The sequence below is a fragment of the Carcharodon carcharias genome, chromosome 5, assembly GCF_017639515.1.
Source record: "Carcharodon carcharias isolate sCarCar2 chromosome 5, sCarCar2.pri, whole genome shotgun sequence".
Taxonomy (NCBI): domain Eukaryota; kingdom Metazoa; phylum Chordata; class Chondrichthyes; order Lamniformes; family Lamnidae; genus Carcharodon; species Carcharodon carcharias.
The window spans coordinates 57,794,563-57,809,044 of NC_054471.1; positions in this window are offsets into that span (position 1 = coordinate 57,794,563).

Genomic DNA, 14,482 nt, shown 5'->3' on the forward strand with positions numbered 1-14,482 from the left:
CTTACACTCTTTCCTCTGTATTCGTCCAGGACAAGCTGGCACACAACAAAAGGGAGAGGTTGCCGACAGGTGAAGGAATGCCCAACATCAAGGTCCTCACAGGCTTTGAAAATAGAGTCATCCACCTGTCTGGCAGCAATCAGGACTGTTCCTGTGCTGACGGTGATGTCGGTGGTGCTCAACCAAGTGAGGATCCTGCAGTGCAACATCCATCAGACAACCATCCTGTGTGTTAGTTCTCCTGTTCCACAGTCCCTTGCCATGCACTAATTATCTCTCCTTGGTTTCACAGGCACATCTGTGAAGCAGCCGCCATGAGACCTTGGTCCAGGACGTCGGTGTTGCACTGCTGAGTGGGCTGAATTTCATCTCTGATGCCATAGTTGGCCTCCAACATGTCAACACAACAGGGGCAGGGGGTAGCTCAATCTCACTCCAGCTTCCCCTTCACCTCAAGGAGTCAGCCAGGGCCCTCAGGCACCCATAGGGAGGAGGATCAGCAAGTGCACACTCTGGCTTCACACTCACTGGGCACATTAATGATGCGTGCAGCTTGGTGGTGCTTGTTATTGCTTCCAGAACGTCGTGGGCAAATGTCACAGAGTTCCGTCATTCTCTCTGTGTGCTCTCAGCACCTTTGATGTGGGGCTGGCTCCCGCATCACTTCAGCATCTGTGACCGGTGACACAGTACTCTTGAAGGGGACAGGTGCTGAAGGCTGCCAAAGAGTCAGATGCATTTAACGTTTCACGGCTGTGTCCCCATGACATGGCCCTAATCACACAATGCAAGCGAGCTGCCCTCAGCCAGACAGGAGTTAGACATTCATAGAGGCTGTGTGAAGATCTGTGAAGTGTCCTCACTGCACATCATAATTCTCCTGGAATCTAGTGACTATTAGGGCCACTGCTGCTTCGACATGACATAAGCCTGAGCACTGAGTGTATGCACACTGCCATCAGCCACACGGGAGTCAAACATTCTCAGGTGCAAGGTGAGGATATCAGGACTGTCCTCACTGTATTTTGTCATCACCCTCCACGAATCTTGCGGCAATGAGGGTCTCCTGAGTGCACCTGGCTTGGCTGACCATGCAATAGGCCTCATCACTGCAACCTCGCCTTTGAGGGTCTCATCACTATCATCTCCTTCAATGTCCTCCTCACTGGAGGAGATGTGCAGATCTTCCATCTCCTCCTCAGCCAGCTCCTCTCATTGTTGTAGCACCAGGTTGTGTAGCACGCAGCAAGTGACAATGATGCGCAACACCTCGGTGGACTGTATTGCGGTGCTCCAGCAGACCTTTTGAGGCGCCAAAACCTCATTTTCAAAATGCATATCATTTGCTCCACCAAAGTCATGGCCGCGGCATGGGCCTTGTTATACCGTAGATCTGCTGCAGTCTGAGGCCACCGCCTGGGCAGCAAGAACACATCTTCTGCAGGAATCCTTGTGCCTGAGAAGCCAACCTTGCAGCCTTTCTGGACACGGGAAGCTGTCAGGTATCTGAGACCTGTTAAGGATTTAAGAGTCATGGATGCTCCCTGGGAATCATGAGCAGACCTGCAGGATGCATTCGTGGTGGTCACACACCAGCTGAACATTCAGTGAGTGGAAGCCCTTGCAGTTGATGTAGTTGCCTGCTTGTTGCCACATGAATGCAGTCAATGGCATCCTGCACCTGTGGAAAACCAGAGATCTGTGCAAATCCCAGCACTCTTGCTTCCTGACTTTTCTAATCCCAGGTGAAGTGCACAAAGTTCTGTGCCTTCGCGAAGATGGAGTCCGTGACCTCTGTTATGACATAGCAGATGATGTGTGCCAGGTGGACATGAGGGAAATTTGGTCGCGCTATACAATTTGTATTTATTACAAGATGCGTGCACTGAATTCAGAAGTGATAAGCCCATCAAGACCTTTAGAGATTTTAAAAATTAAATTAAAATATTTATTAACAAAATATAAAAGATTCCAAGCAATATGTAAGGCTACAATTGCTAATATAATAACTCCTAAGATTCTGAATTTACCTGACCACCACCGCACCCCCCCCCACCACCACCACCGCCCCCCCCGCCCCCCCCCACCCCCCACCCTCCACCCCCCAACCTTCCCAACCACCCCATTACACTCCCTTTAAGGCAACTGCCCAAAATAAGTTTTAAACTTAAACAGACTCAGTAAGTTAACACAATACCCTAGACAGTGGAATTCCAAATGGCTTTTTCTCCAGCTTCAGTTTCGAAGACAACAGAATTATGCACAAATATTGGAGGCTTCATTAAGGCTATTTCACACACTCCTGTTAGGCCTTACATGGCCTTCTCTTTTCACATAGCCCTTCATTCTCCTTTATATATGTTTCTCTCTTTTTACTATGTAAATCCTATTGTTCCACACATCTTTGAAACTGTATCTCCTTCATAATATAAAAACTTTCATGTTGCCACTATGTATTGTCAGTAACCTTTGGGAAAAATAAACACATTCCTTAGCCTTGCTTATCTGTCTAGTGGTAAACAGACTAAAATCCCTTTGAAATCCAAATCTCACTTCATTTATCTAAAAACCCAAATTCCCTTCACACCTTTCATGCTAAGCCAGCATCCATGTTTACTCATTAGCATGTCAAGCACCTAGCTTCTTTTGATGATTTAAACTTGCAGTCTATTGACTCTAAATGTAATTAAATCACACACAGACCCAACTATACTTACATCCATAAACTTACTTCACAATAAACCAGAAAAATATAATGAAAATTATTATACTTTCATGACACCTCCTGGATACACTAATGGGTGGAGGCTTGCGGGATCCCTCACATGTCATCTGTGGAGCCCTGGAAGGGAGCACTCACGTAAAAATTGAGTGCCATGGTCACTTTCACGGCCACTGTCAGTGAATGCCCTCCATGTTGCCCGGTGCCAATTCCTGCAGCAGATGGCATATGTGACCGACCAGTTCCCTAGACGCATGCAGTCTTTGGTGACCCTTGTTCTCAGTCACCTGCAGGAATGACAAGCACCGTCTATAGACCTTGGGTCTAGCGAGGCACCTATGAGTGACAGCTCTTGTGGATCTTCAGTTGTGTGCGTAGCAGGCTTGCCACCTCTTCATCTTGAGGGAGATGCTCCTCCCTTTGCTGAGCCAGGTGCCTCCGCTGCTCTCTTCTTCTTCCTCTCTGCTCCCTGTGAGCCATGAGGCATACCGCTGAATCACCAGGCTCCATGATCCTGATGTTCTTCTCCTGCAGGATCAAAGAGAGAGATGCGCGGATTAGAATAGGTGTCCTAAGAATCTCTCTTGGTTAAGTCTGAAGGCCCCTGCATGTATGCAGGAGAGTGCTGGCCACTACTTGGATGGCCAGTTTGTAGTGTGCTTCATGGCTGTCCGAAACCCCACCCACCTCCGCTCCACTCAATTGGATCGATTGCTGGCAGCTTCGGCCACTGGACTGCATGCTGTGCTATCAGCTCAGGCACAGACATTTCCTAACACATACTGAAAGGCTATTAGCTTGAACCATGTGGGAGACTGGTCCAACCCTTAATAACGACATTGCAAGGGGCTGCGAGCACCTCCACCAGTGACTGCGCCATGGCCGCCTTTCACCCCAATTGCCATCGCCTCCCCCAATATAGCAAGAAGGGCAAAAATCAGTTTCACACCATTGTGAAACCAGTTTGTGATTGTCTGCTCCACCCTTCATTGGCAGGCTGCACTTCCCAACACCGCTCGTCATGAACCTAATTTCAATACTTTAGCATCTCATTATAAGTCCTGCTCGCCAGAATCAGCACCCCACGCTGGATCATTCGGGCACATCGGTGGTTTCACAACTGTACATAAGCAGCGTGAACCTGGTGAGCTGATCTCCGAGGGGAACCCGAGAGTAAGCGCACACAACCTCGTGCAGCACTCACGACCATCGCCAGTCAGTCATTAAGTAAGAGGCGCTGCACATCTGGTGGGGGGGGGGGGGGGGGGGTAGTGGGGGCGGGACACACGCAAATCTCTTTTACCCGGCGGGCTTTCAGTGCGGTGCTGAGGCAAGGGCTCCAGTGCGGGTTGGGCCAGGGTGGAGTAGGGGGCAAAGCAGTACAGACTGAAGGAAGTACACAAGCACATGCTGGCCGAGGGGGGAGGGTTTGAGGGGAGTGGTCACCCACTTGGAAAAGCTTGTCAGAAGTGAGCTTTCTTCCACAGCTGAGACCGTTCAGCAACAGCTCCATTGATATGCTTGGAGTCAGGCCTCTGAAGCTTTTCTGTGCACTCAAGCAATGCAAAAGCACAAAAGTCTGACCATATGCTGCAGAGCTTTTCACCCTTGGGCACAGGCTGAAAATCAATGTGCATTTTAGGGGGCATCAGAATAATTGGCTGACTGGGCAAGTTCCAAACTCACTTCCGAAAGGTGGCCATGACACAGTCACTGGGGGACCTGCATCTACCTTGTCTATTCCTTTAAGTATTTTGCAGGTTTCAATGAGATCACGTCTCATTCTTTGAAACTCTAGAAAATACAGGCTCAGTTTGCCCAATCTCTCTTCATAAGACAGTCCCACCATCCTGGGACAAGTCTGGTGAGCCTTCGTTGCACTCTGTCTTTGGCAATACTATCCTTTCTGAGGTAAGGGGACCATAACTGCACACAGCTCTACCGGTACGGTCTAACAAAGCTTCTATACAATTGAAGCAAAACTTCACTACTCCTGTACTCAAATCCTCTTGAGATAAAAGTTAACACTCCATCAGTCTTTCTAATAGTTTGCTGCCCCTGCATGTTAGCCTTCAGTGACTTTTGGACAATGTCACCCAGATGCCTTTGTACATCTACACTTTCTAATCTCTTACCATTTAGGAAATACTCTGCACATCTCTTCCTTCTACCAAAGTGGATAACCTCACATTTTCCCACATTATATTTCATGTTCTTGCCCACTTGCTAAGTCTGTCCAAATCCTCCTGTAGTCGCTTTACATCTTCCTCACAACATACATTTCTGCCTAGCTTTGTATCATCCACAAATTTGGAAATATTACATTTGGCTCCCATATCCAAATCATTGATTATATTTTGTGAACAGCTGGGGCCCCAAGTACTGATCCTTGCAGTACCCCATTTGTCACAGTCTGACAATGTGAGAATGACCTGCTTATTCCTACTCTATGTATTTCACGTGTTAGCCAATCCTTAATCCACGCCAGTATATTGCCTGCTATCCAGTGTGCTTTTATTTTGCTAATTAACCTCCTGTGGGGTACTTCATCAAAAGCCATCTGAAATTCCAAGTATGTTACGTCCATTGACTCTCCAACAAGTTCATCAAACATGATTTCCCATTCACAAATCCATGCTGAGGTGGGCTGAGGTCAGAATTTGGTACAAAAGAGGGTTTCAGGAATTACATTGTGCATGCGCTTTCAGGTGGCTGTGTTTCCATCTATCTGTTGCCATTGTCCTTCTATATGGTAGTGGTCGTGGGTTTGCAAGGTGCTGTCGAAGGAGCTATGGTGAATTACTGCAGTGCATCTTGTAGATGGTACACACTGCTGCTACCGTGCATTGGTGGTGGAGGGAGTGAATATTTGTAGATGTGGTGGCAATCAAGCCAGCTGCTTTGTCCTGGACAGTGTCAACCTTCTTGAGTGTTGTGGGAGCTGCACTCATCCAGGCAAATGGGGAGTTTTCCATCACACTCCTGACTTGTGCCTTGTAGATGGTGGACAGGGGAGTCAGGAGGTGAGTTACTCACTGCAGGATTCCTAGTCTCTGACCTGCTCTTGTAGCTACAGTATTTATATGACTAGTCCAGTTCAGTTTCTGGTCAATGGTAACACCCAGGATGTTGATAGTGGGGGATTCAGTGCCATTGAACATCAAGGGGCGATGGTTAGATTCTCTCTCGTTGGAGATGGCACTTGTGAATGTTACTTTCCACTTGTCAGCCCATGCCTCGATATTGTCCAGGTTTTGCTGCAACTTGACATGGACTGCTTCAGTATCTGAGGAGTCGCGAATGGTGCCGAACATTGTGCAATCGTCAGCGAACATCCCCATTTCTGCCTATATGATGGAAGGAAGATCACTGATGAAGCAGCTGGAGATGGTTGGGCTGAGGACACTACCCTGAGGAACTCTTGCAAGCAACGGATGTTTGGAGCTGAGATGACTGACATCCGACAACCACAATTGTTTTCCTTTGTGCTAGGTATGACTCCAGCCAGGGGAGAGTTTTGCCCCGATTCCCATTGACTCCAGTTTTGCTAGTGCTCCTTGATGCCACACTTGGCCAAATTCGGCCTTGATGTCAGGGCAGTCACTGTCGCTTCACCTCATGAGTTCGGCTGTTTGTCCATGTTTGAACCAAGGCATTAATGAGTTCATGAGCTGACTGGCCCTGGCGGAACCCAAATTGAGTGTCAGTGAGCAGGTTATTGCTAAGCAAATGCCGTTTGATAGCACTGTTGATGACACCTTCCATTACCTTACTGATGGTGGAGAGTAGACTGATGTGGCAGTAATTGACTTTTTATGTACAGGACATACCTGGGCAATTTTCCACATAGCTAGGCAAATGCCAAAATTGTAGTTGTACTGGAACACCTTGGCTAGGGGTGCGGCAAGTTCTGGAGCACAAGTCTTCAGTACTATTGCCGGAATATTGTCAGGGCCCATAGCCTTTGCACTATCCAGTGCCTTCAGACAATTCTTGATATCACGTGGAGTGAATGGAATTGGCTGAAGAATGGCATCTGTGATGCTGGGGACCTCCGGAAGAGGCAGAGATGGATCATCCACTCCGCACTTCTGGCTGAAGATTGTAGCAAATGCTTCAACCAAATGTTTTGCACTGACGTGCTGGTCTCCCCCATCATTGAATATGGTGATATTTATGGAGTCTCCTCCTCCAGTGAGTTGTTTAATTGTCCACCATTATTCACGACTTGATGTGGCAGGACTGCAGAGCTTAGATCTGATCCGTGGGTTGTGGGATCGCTTAGCTCTATCACCTTCTGCTTATGCTTTTTGACACGTAAGTAGTCCTGTTTTATAGCTTCCCCAGGTCGACGTCTCATTTTTGGTATGCCTGGTGCTGCTCCTGGCATCTCCTCCTGTACTCTTCATTGAACCAGGGTTGATCCCCTGGCTTGATGGTAATGGTAGAGTGGGGATATGCCAGGCCATGAAGTTACAGATTGTGTTTGAGTACAATTCTTCTGCTACTGATGGCTCACGGTGCCTCAAGGATGCCCAGACTTGAATTGCTAGGTCTGTTCGAAATCTATCTTACTTAGCATGCTGATAGTGCCACACAACATGATGGAGGATATCCTCAATGTGAAGGCGGGACTTCGTCTCCACAACGACTGTGCAGTGGTCACTCTTACAGATACTGTCATGGACAGATTCAACTGCAGCAGGCAGGTCAAGGACATTTTTCCCTTTTGTTAGTCCCCTCAACACCTGCTGCAGACTCAGTCTAGCAGCTATGTCCTTTAGAACTCGGCCAACTCGGCAGCAGTGGTGCTATCGAATTGGACATTGAAGTTCCCACCCAGAGTACATTCTGCCCCCACCTTCAGTGTTTTGTCTAAGTGGTGCTCAACATGGAGGAGCACTGATTCATTAGCTTAGGGAGGGCAGTACACGGTAATCAGCAGGAGGTTTCCCTGTCCATGTTTGACCTGATGCCATGAGACGTCATGGGGCCCAGAGTCAATGTTGAGGGCTCCCAGGGCAACTTCCTCCCAACTGTATACCACTGTGCCACCACCTCTGCTGCTGGTGGGACATGACATACCAAGGGATGGTGATGTGGCATCTGGGGCATTACCTGTAAGATATGATTCCATGAGGATGACTATGTCAGGCTGTTGCTTGACTAGCCTGTGAGACAGCTCTCCCAAATTTTGACACAAGTCCACAGATGTTAAGAAGGATGGCTTTGCAGGATCAACAGAGTTTTCCCTTGTCATTGCTGGTGCCCAGGTCGATGCCAGGTGGTCCATCCACTTTCATTCCTTTTTTGAAGCTTTGTTGGCTTTCTAGGCCTTTTCAGAAGGCAGTTAAGAGTCAACCACATTGCTGTGGGTATGGAGTCGTATGTAGGCCAGACCAGATAAGGATGGCAGATTTCCTTAAGGGCTTAAAGGGCTAGGGTGAACCAGATGGGTTTTTAACAACAATCCATAATGGTTTCATGGTCATCATTAAACTTTTAATTCCAGACTTTTATTGAATTGAAATTCTACCATCTACCATGGCAGGATTCAAACCCAGATTCCCAGACCATTATCTTGGGTCTCTGGATTATTAGTCCAGCGATGATACCACTACACCATCATCATTAGTCCAGCGATGATACCACTACACCATCATCTCCCCCAAAGAGAGATTCAAGTTTTACCTCTGAGAATAGCTGGGGCTGAGGAAAATTCTCCAGAGGAATGTGGCATGCCTATGGGTGGTCCACACAGAAGTAAATAACTTTAAGATTGATGTGTCTTACAGGAGAATTCTTAGGGAAATAAGAGGTACAACTGAGTGCATTACATATTGTTATAAGCTATAGCGTTAACTTAATCATATTTGCTTCGTTTATTTCTTTTTCAACAAGCCAACTTTATTGTTTATAAAAGTGAATCCCTTGGTGTGGTTCTATTGATTACAATTAGGTATTTTAATTTATTTTTAAATGCTAACAGTCCCAAACTGGATCATAACAAAATAAGTAACATCCATAGATATTTCGCTGTCCACTATTTTAGTCACTTCTTCAAAAAAAATTCTATTAGATTTGTCAGGCATGACCTACCTTTACAAATCCATGCTGATTCTCCCTGAACAGCTGAAGACTTTCAAGATTTCAGTAACCCTATCCCTAATTATAGACTTTATTAATTTCCTGACAACAGATGTTATGCCAACCGGTCTATAATTCCCTGGTTTCCCTCTATCACCTTTCTTAAATAGCGGAATGATACGATTTCCACTCCAAAGGAATGGTTCCTGAATTGAGCGAACTTTGGAAGATTACAGCCAGTTTGCTTAAAATAATTTTGTTGAGTCCTTTCCATTGATTCATTATTAATTTCCTTGGGATGTCTAGCATACTGATCTCTTCCTCTGCTGTAAATACTAGAGCAAAGTAATTACTCAGTAAGTCTGCCATTTCCTTATTTCCATTGACAATGTCACAATTGTTTTCAAGGGGCTCCTAATCACCCTTTTTATTCCCAAATGTAATTGGAAAGAATACTTGTGTTGATTTTGATATCCCTTGCAAGTTTATTTTCATATTTGTCACCCATTACTCTGCTATCTTTCCCATTTGCCAGGAATGGTCATTTTTTTCTTTGACTGACAAATGTTGCCTCTTACATCTTTAGTTGTCCATGGTCGATTTGGCAAGTAGAACTCTTGACCTTCAGGGATATAAACTGGTTTTGTATCACAAATTCTTTTTTCAGCATCTCCCACCAAACTTCAGTCATATTACCCATTAACAGATTTGCTTAGTTTACTTTGGACAGTCTCTGTCTCAACATATTGAAGTTAGCCTTCCTAAGTATAAAAACTTAGCGCAGGAACCAGGAATGGGGGCTAGTTCTGGACTCCACATGAACATACAAATTAAGAGCAGAAGTAGGCTATTTGGTTCTCTGGGTCTGTCCCAGCATTCAATAAGGTCATGGCTGATCTGACTGTGGCCTCAACTCCACATTCCGCCTATCCCCAATGACCTTTGACTCCCTATTTAGTCAAGAAACTGTCTACCTCTGCCTTAAAAAATATTCAATGACTCTGCTTCCTCTAGTCTCCAGGGAAGAGACTTCCAAAGCCTCTCAACCCTCTGAGAAAAATGTTCTTCTTAAATGCATCTTAAATGGGAGACCCATTATTTCTAATGGGTGTCCCCTGGTTCTAATCTCTCCCACAATGGGAAACATCCTTTCAGCATCCACCTTGTCAAGTCCCCTCAAGATTTCTACAATCTCACTCCATTTAAATAATATGCTGCTTTTCTAATCATCTTGCCAAAGTGGACACATTCACATTTCCCACATTATACTCCATCTGCCAAATTTTTGCCCACTTACTTAACCTACCTATGTCCCTTTGCAGACTCCTTATGTCCTCTTCATAACTTAATTTACTACATATTTTGTGTCATCAACAAATTTAGCAACTATACATTCAGTCCCTTCATCCAAGTCATTGATATAAATTGCAAACAGTGGAGATCCCAACTGTTCCACTTGTTACACCTAGCCAACCTGAGAATGACCCATTTATATCTACTCTCTGATTCCTGTTAGTTACCAAATCTTCTATCGATGCTAATATATTACTGCCTACACAATGAGCTCTTATTTTTCATAGTAACCTTTGATATGGCACATTGTCAAATGCTTTTTTGAAATCTAAGAACAGCACATCCACAGGTTCCCCTTAATCCACATTGCTTTTTAAGTTCAATCCAATTTTTTGACCTGCCACTTATCTTTGCGGAATTATTTTTTTTTCAAGTCAAAACTATCTTTAACTTCTTTACTTAGCCACAGATGGTGCATCCTTCCCTTAGAGTCTTTCTTTATCACTGGAATACATCTTGTCTGAGTATTCTTAAATATTTCATTAAATGTCTGCCATCGCAACTCAACTGACCTATCCCTTAACGTAATTTCCCAGTTCACTTTAGCCAGCTGCAATCATGCCCTCATAATTGCCCTTATTTAAGTTTAAAACACTAGCCTTAGGTCCATTCCTCTCACCCTCAATTGAATGTGAAATTCAATCATATTATGATCACTGCTACCAAGGGGTGCATTCCCTATGAGATCATTAATTAATTGCATATGACCAAATCTAGTATAGCCGGCTCTCTGGGTAATGCTAGAACATGCTGCTCTAAGAAACTATCCTGAAAACACACTTTGAACTCATCATCCAGGCTAACTTTGCCAATCTGATTCGTCCACTCTATGTACAGATTAAAATCATCCATGATTATCATTGTGCCTCTCATAAGCCCTATTATTTCTTCCAGTATACCCTGTTCTACAGTGTAGTTACAGTTAGGGGGCCTATAAACCACTCCCACAAGTGACTTCTTACCTTTACTATTTCTCATCTCTAACAAACTGATTTTACATCTTGATCTCCAGAACAATGGTCATTTCTCTATTGTACTCATGTCAACTTTAATTAACAGAGCTATCCCTCCACATTTTGCTTGCTCCCTGTCCTTCCTGTCAGGTACACTTGAATGTTCAGGTCCCAGCCTTTGTCATCCTGCAGCCTTGTCTCTGAATGCCTATCAGGCCATACATATTTATTTCTATTTGCACTGTCTATTCATCTGTTTTGTTAGGATTGCTGCGTAAATTCATATGCAGAGCCTTTAATTCTATCTTTTTACTACTTTTGTAACCTCTACCCTTCTCTGCTGATGCACTCTTAGGTTTGTACACTCTGTCCCTTCTTCCATGCTCTGATCATCATTTCCCATATTCCTACCTGACTCTCATGCCTTACCTTCACTATTTAATTTATCACGTCTTCTCAAACTTGATCCCTCGCCCCCACTATTTAGTTTAAGGCCCTCTCTATTGCCCTAGTTATACAACTTACAAGAATACTCACCCGACCCCTCATGGCATGCTTCAAACACGCCCACTGCAATCTTCAATGGTCCAGGTTAGTGATGGCAGGCAGGCTCCTGGCACTGGAGGGCCAATGGGAGGCTCTCCAGAACTCAGTGATCGGCAACCCTACAGTTGTGGTGGGGACTGTCAATCTGAGCACGGAGATTGTAAGGAACAAATGAAGGCAAATTGGTTTTATGTTTCAAAAAGTGACAGCTGTCTGGCCTTGATTTTCCAGGGGACAGCTAGGTTCTGCAACTGTAGCTGTTATCAGCCTGGAGAGGGTCTGGTCTCTCACATGATCCATTGCCCACCACCTCATCCCCAACCACACACCCCCCCCGCTCCCCCCACCAGCCCCATGCCCAAAGCCCCTACATTGGTCGGTGGTGTGAGAAAGTGGCATTAATAGGTCCTGTAATTAATACCAAATGGCTGCCATCTGTTTCCCATCAGGCAGTCCACCCAACCCCAAGCCATCCTCATTCAAAATGGCTCAGGGTCAAGATCATAGTGATGAAGTGGTACAGAGGCCAGGAGCATCACATTGTAGGCCTGTCCATCTCTGATCCAGCCTCTGACCTTTTTAATAATCCAGCCTTTAGTAGTTGCTTTGCATTTCTCCCTTCCAAATCATATATTGAGCTCTATCATATAGATCGTTATTAGATAAATGTCCTTGCACTGTTAGGCTGTTAACTAAGTCTGGCCCATTACGCTATTAAATCAAATATAGCATGTGCTCTTGTTGATTCTGGGGCATGCTACAAAACATTATCCTGGACACACACAAGATTCTCATTACCATTCTTAAGTATGTTAGCTTGCTTATCCCTATTAAACCCCTATTAACATCACTTTGACTTTACAACATGTTTGGCTTATCTCTACGTTTATACAAGCTACCACTTAACATCTGCTACTAGGGGACGAATACATCACTCCCACTACAGTAACATCCTTTTCTACTTTTTAATTCCACCCATAAAATCTCCACTACCTACTTACTTCTCATTATATCCCCTCTTATCAATGAAGCAATTTCATCCTTAATCAATACAGTTACTCCTCCTTCCATACCATTTTCTTTATCTTTCCTGTAGACCATATAACCTGGTATATTTATTTCCTATTCCTGACCATCTTGCCTCAGCAATGACTACCATGTCATATCCTCCAAACTGAATTTGCACCTGCAATTCACCCAATGTGTTCCTCATACTCTGTCTATTTGTATAAGGACTACTTATTTGGGCCACACACTCTAATCTGTATGTTTAATCTAATATTTTACTGTTTGTAATGGCTGATGATAAATGCATAGGTGCCCAAAGCCGGAAACTTAAGACAGATTCCAAAATGGTTTTTGCAATTTGTATAGTATGAGGAGAGGTTCTGAAATCAGGAATTGATGTCCCCTGACTAATTGTGATAATTTTATAGTACAGTAAATGTTTATTAAAAGAAAAAAAGAAAAAAACACAATTACATTTAAACACAAGAATGGTTTCACACAGTAAACAGTACTTTAAAACAGTTCCACAAATCTTAACTTAACTACCCTTAGAGCTAACCTATCCCTTTTATATTCAGCAACTATCATTATAGATTCTAAAATCTATTGAATTACAACAATTTTTACCAGACAGTGCTTTTTCTTTGGGGTATCTTCTGAGACAGACAACAACTGGTTCTTCCAGTATGGCCTTGTTCACACTGTCTTCTGGGAGATCTAAACAACTGCCACCCCACCCCCAATATGGGCTTCAGTACTTCCTTAAATGTGTTATTTCCCTTTGATCTCTCTATTGTCTCAATCAGTCTCTTCAGAAGAATGCTTGCTTCCCAGAATTGATTATACTCGTTCTTTACTTTAGCTCTTAGGCTTGTAAAATCAAATTTACCCTATCTTTACTTTACCTTACTTACACCTGTTACAGCCTATATATATCCCCCTTAGAACTAAAACAGCTTAATTCAATATTACTCCTGTTATTATTTTATGTAAAACTTTGAAATTCCTCTTAGTTCATTAGTATATCAAAACCACTTCTTACTGTTGGCTTTAGACCCATGCAGTCAGTCTAGCTCTTAATTCAATTACCATAATTACACCTCCAACAGCCTGTCTCCCCAAATATAATAAATATGACAGGCTTATTTACAAAAGAAAAATATTACATTTTTTTTGTTTTCTTGACACTCACAATTCTTCATGCTCTCTCCTGGTTTAAATACTGTGCATCTTTTAGTTTTCTCCTTTCGCCATATTGCCTAATGCACAACTTCTGACTATTACTCTACTCTCCTTTTGTTTGCTTTCAAACTGTTCTCGATACTATCAGTGGTATTGAAGGTTAACCACCATCATCAACTTTTATGTCACATGGTCCTTTCAGACATCAGTAGGACACATTGAAGAAGTCAACTACCTTGTTGAATGTTTCATCCACCCACTTCTATATACTTCAGCAGCAATCAGCAGTAGCAATGGAGGTAGCTACAATTTACTCAATTGATAGCATCCTAATGTGGTTAAATTATTGACTTTGTGCTCTGTTCAGCTAGCAACAATTCTATGGTATGCCTAAATCAGAAGTCCTATTATTGTATTGATGTGCTACCCCCATGAGATAACAATACTTTCTGTAGAACTTGTATTATGCTTTCATTCTATGGCAATCGAATATCACAAATTTCATTCAAGGGAAGGGTGAATGAATTCTTTGTGGAGATATGGAGTATGCAGTGCATCCATAGCCAATGATAGCTGTGAATAATTCCCTTACCCTGGTAAAGAATAGATATAATAAAGCACATGCGCAAGA